This window comes from Ornithorhynchus anatinus, chromosome 4 (assembly GCF_004115215.2).
Source record: "Ornithorhynchus anatinus isolate Pmale09 chromosome 4, mOrnAna1.pri.v4, whole genome shotgun sequence".
Taxonomy (NCBI): domain Eukaryota; kingdom Metazoa; phylum Chordata; class Mammalia; order Monotremata; family Ornithorhynchidae; genus Ornithorhynchus; species Ornithorhynchus anatinus.
The window spans coordinates 19592128-19597285 of NC_041731.1; positions in this window are offsets into that span (position 1 = coordinate 19592128).

The window sequence follows — 5158 nt, forward strand, 5'->3', positions numbered from 1 at the left end:
TTCACCTACCCTATCTTGTTTCCCTCTATCCTAAACTTCACTCTGGCCAAAAAATTTCCCCTCGCCTAAACTTTTCCCATTGCCTAACCTTTTCCCCTGGGCTAATTTACTCGCCAAGCCTAACGTTTTCCCCTAGGCTAATATTTTCCCTTAAGCTAAGATCTTCAACTGGCCTGAGCTCTTTCCCTGGCCTAACCTCTTCCCCTGGCCTCACGTTTTTCCATAGCCAAACCTGACCTTAGCCTAACCTTTCCCCTAGGCTAACTTTTTCCCTCACCTAACCTTTTCCCCTAGCCCCAAATTTTCCTCTAACCTCACATTTCCCCTAGCGTAACATTTTCCCCTAGCCTAACCTTTTTGCTGGGCTAACCTTTTCCCCAGCTTATCCTTTTCCCTTGCTCTAACCTTTTCTCTTAGCCTAACCATTTCCCTGACCTGACCTAACCTTGTCCCCTAGGCTAACCTTTTCCCCTAGCTTAATCTTTTCCCGTAGCCTAACCTTTCCCTTGTCTAATCCTTCCCCTGGCCTAACCTTTTCCTCTAGCATATCCATTTCCCATAGTCTAACCTTTTCCCTGGCCTTATCTTTTCCCCATCCTAACCTTTTCCCTGTCCTAACCTTTTCCCCTAGCCTAAACATTTCCCCTAGCCTAATAATTTCCCCTAGAGCAAGGTTTTCCCCTAGCCTAACCTTTTCCCTTGGCCTAATCTATACTCCTGAACTAACCTTTTCCCCAGGCCTAACCTTTTCCCCTAAACTAACCTTTTCCCCAACCTAACCTTTTCCCCTGGTCTAACCTTTTCCCTTGGCCTATCCCTTTCCCAGACCTAAACTTTTCCCGGTGCCAAACCTTAACCTTTTCTCAGGGCCTAACTTTTTTCCATAAGCTTAACCTATACTCCTAACCTACCGTGATCCCCTTATCCTAACCCCTTCACCTAGCTGAATCCTTTCCCCCTTGCCTAACCTTTCCCCCTTGCCCAACCTTTCCCCCTTGCCTAACTTTTTCCCCAAGCCTAACCTTTTCCTTTAGCCTAATGTTTACCCCTATCTTAACCCCTCCCTTGTCTAATCTCTCCCCTGGCCTAACCTCTTCCCCTGGTTTAACCTTACCCCCTAGCCTAACCTTTTCCCCAGCATAACTCTTACCCAGCGTAAACTTTTGCCCTGGCCTATCCTTTTCCCCTAGCCTTAACTTTTCCCCTATTTTAACTTTTTCCCCTAATCCCAACCCCCTCCCCGAGCCTGATCTCTCCCCTAATGTAACTATTTCCCATAGCCTCACCTTTTACCCTAGCCTAACCCTTTACCCCAGTGAAACGTTTTCCCCTAACCTAAACTTTAGACCTTGCCTAACCTTTTCGCGTAGCCTAAACTTTTCCCCTAGCCTAACCTTTTCCCTTAGCCTAATGTTTTCCCCTAGCTTAACCCTTCCCTTTTCTATACTCTCCCCTGGCCTAAACTCTTCCCCTGGCTTAACCTTTCCCCCTAGCCTAACCTTTTCCCCAGCATAACTTTTTGCCCGGCTTCAACTTTTGCCCTGACTACCCTTTTCCTCTAGCCTTAACTGTTCCCCTATTCTAACCTTTCCCCCTAATCCCAACCCCCTCCCTGAGCCTGATCTTTCCCCTAATGTAACCATTTCCCATAGCCTATCCTTTTCCCCGTCCTAACCTTTTCGCCTTACCCAACTTTCTCCCTTAGCCTAATATTTCCCCTTAATATAATGTTTCCCCTAGCCTAACTTTCCCCTAGCCTAATCCTTTCCCCTAGCCTGACCTTTCACCCTTGCTGAACATTTTTCTCTAGCCCAACATTTTCCGCTAGCCTAACATTCTCCCCTAGCCTAACCTTTCCCCTCACCTAAGCTTTTCCTCTTGCCTAACCTTTTCCCATAGAATAACCTAACCTTTATTCCAGCCTAACCGTTTCCCCTAGCCTAACCTTATCCCTTGGCCTATCCTTTCCATTGACCTAACCTTATCCCTCTGGCCTAAGCTTCTCCCTGGCCTAACCTTCCCCCCTAGCCTCAGCTTTTCCCCTAACCCAAACTTTCCCCCTAGCCTAACCTTTTCCCCTAGCATAACATTTTGCCCAGCTTAAACCTTTGCCCTGGCCTATCCTTTTCCCCTAGCCTTAACTTTTCCCCTATTTTAACCTCTTCCCCTAATCCCAACCCCCTCCCCGAGCCTGATCTTTCCCCTAATGTAACCATTTCCCATAGCCTAACCTTTTCCCCCTCATAACCATTTCCCCTTCCCCAACTTTCTCCCTTAGCCTAATATTTTTCCCCTAATATAATATTTCCCCTAGCCTAATCTTTTCCCCTGGCCTGACCTTTTACCCTTGCTGAAGATTTTTTCTCTAGCCCAACATTTTCCCCTATCCTAGCATTCTCCCCTAGCCTAACCTTTCCCCTCACTTAAGATTTTCCTCTTGCCTAACCTTGTCCCATAGAATAACCTAACGTTTATTCCAGCCTAACCGCTTCCCCTAGCCTAACCTTTTCCCTAGCCTATCCTTTCAATTGACCTAACCTTATCTCTCTGGCCTAAGCTTCTCGCTGGCCTAACCTTTTCCCCTAGCCTAACCTTTTCCCCTAGCCTAAACTTTTCCCCTAACCCAGACTTTTCCCCTAGCCTAACCTTTTCCCCTAGCGTACCCTTTTCCCCTAGCCTAAACTTTCCTCTAGTCTTACCCATTCCCCAGGCCTGACCTTTACCCCCATCCTAACCTTTCCCTGTGGCTCAACTTTTCCACTGTCCTAACCTTTTTTCCTGGCCCAAATTTTCCCTAGTCTATGCTTTTCCCCTCGCCTAAACCTTCACCTAGCCCAGCGTTTTCCCCTAGCCAACCTTTCGCCCCTTCTAACCATTTCCTCTTCCCAACTTTCTCCCATAGCCCAATATTTTCGGGTAACCTAACGTTTCCCCTCGCCTAATCTATCCCCTAGCCTGAATCTTTTCCCCAGCCTAACATTTTCCCCTAGCCTAAACATTTTCCCTTGCCCAACCTTTTCCCATAGAATAACCTGACCCCTAGTCTAACCTTTCTCCTAGGCTAGCCTTTTTCCTTGGCCTATCCTTTCCACTGACCTAACCTTTTCCACTGACCTAACCTTCTCCCTGGCCTAACCTTTTCCCCTAGCCTAAACCTTTCCATTAGCTAAACCTTTCCCTTAGCCTAACCTTTTCGCTAACCTATTCTTTCCCTAGCCTAAGCTTTGCCCTAGGCTTACCTATTCCCCTGCCTGAACTTTACCCTTATCCTTCCTGTTCCCCATGCCTAAACCTTTCCCTTGGCCTATCCTGTTCCCCTGGCCTAACGTTTTTCCCTGCCTAACCTTTTCCCCTAGCCTAACCTTTCCCCAGCCTAACGTTTTTACCAAACCTTTTTCCCTTGGCCTATCCCTTTCCCTGACATAACCTTTTCCCCTGGCCTATCCCTTTCCCTGTCATCATCTATTTGCCTGGCATAACCTTTTCCTCTGGTCAAACCTATTCCCCTGGACTAACCTTTCCCCGAGCCTAACGTTATTCCTAGACGAACCTTTTCCCTTGGCCTATCCTTGTCCCTGAAATAACCTTTTCCCCGGGTGAAAACATTTCCCCTGGCTTAACCTTTTCTCCTGGCCTAAATTTTTTCCCGTTCTAACGTTTTACCTTAGCCAAACTTTTCCCCCTACCCCAACATTCTCCCCCATGACTAATATTTTCCCCTAAACTAATGTTTCCCCTATGCCTAAACTTTCCCCTAGCTTAAAACTCCCCCTAGCCTAACCTTTTCCCCAGCCTAACCGTTCTTCCTCGACTACCTTTTCCCCTAGACTTAACTCTTTCTCTAACCTAACCTTTTACCTTAGTCAAACTTTTCCCTTCACCTAACGTTTTCCCCTAGCTTAACCTTTTCCATGCCTCACCTTAGCTTTAGTCTATCCATTTCCCTGACCTAACCATTCCCTTGGACAATCATTTCCCCTGGCCTAACCTTTTTCCAGTAGACTAATCTTTTCTTCTACCCTTACTTTTTCTCTGGCCTAACCTTATCCCAAAGCCTAACCTGACACCTTTCCTATCCTTTCCCCTAGCCTAACGATTAACCTTTCTCCTGGCCTTTTGCCCCTGACCTGCTTCCCCTGGCCTAACCTTTCCCTCTGCTTAACCTTTTCCCCCACCATAAGTTTTCCACTAGCCTAACCTTTTCCCTAGCCTAACCTTTCCCCTGACCTAACCTTCTCGCTGGCCTAACATTTTCCCCTCGCCTAAACCTTTCAACCAGCTCAGCGTTTTCCCCTAGCCTAACCTTTCCCCTAGCCTACTCTTTCTCCTAGCCTAACCTTTCCCCTAACCAAACTTTTTCAACTACCCTAAACTTCACTCTGGCCTAAACCCATCCCCTAGCCTTAACTTTTCCCCTAGCCTAACCTATTCCCTTAACCTCAGCTATTCCCCTAGCCTAATCTTTCCCTTAGCCTAACCTTTCCCATGGCCTCACCCTTTCACATAGCCTAACCTGACCCTAGCCTAACTTTATAAAGGCTAACCTTTTCCCTTGTTTATCTTTCCCTGACCTAACCTTTTCCCCTGGCCTAACCTTTCTCCCTTGCCTTTACCTGTCCCTGATCTAAACTTTTCCCCTGGTCTAATCCTTTCCTTGGTGTAACCCTTTCCCTAGCCTAATTTTTTGCCCTAGCTAACCTTTCCCTAGCCTAACCTTCCCCTAGCCCTATTCTTCTCCTAGCCTAAACTTTTTCCCTAGGCTTCCTTTTTCCCCCCTACATTTTCCCCACCCCAAAATTCACCCCTAGCCTAAAATTTTGCCCTAACCTCACGTTTCCTCGGGCCTAATCTTTCCCTTTTTCCCTCACCTAACCTTTTTCCCTAGCTTATCAATTTCCCACAGTCTAACCTTATCCCACAGTCTAACCCATTTCCCTAGCCTAACCTTTCCCCTCACCTAACCTTTCCCCTTGCCTAACCTTTTGCCCTAGCCTAACATTTTCCCTGATGTAATATTTTCCACTGCCCTAAGCTTTTCCACTGTCCTAAGCTTTTCCCTGGCCTAAGCATTTCCCTTAGCCTAAAGTTTTCCCCTGGCTTAACGTCTCCCTGGCCTATTCTTTTCACCTAGCCTAATCATTTACCATAGCCTAAGCTT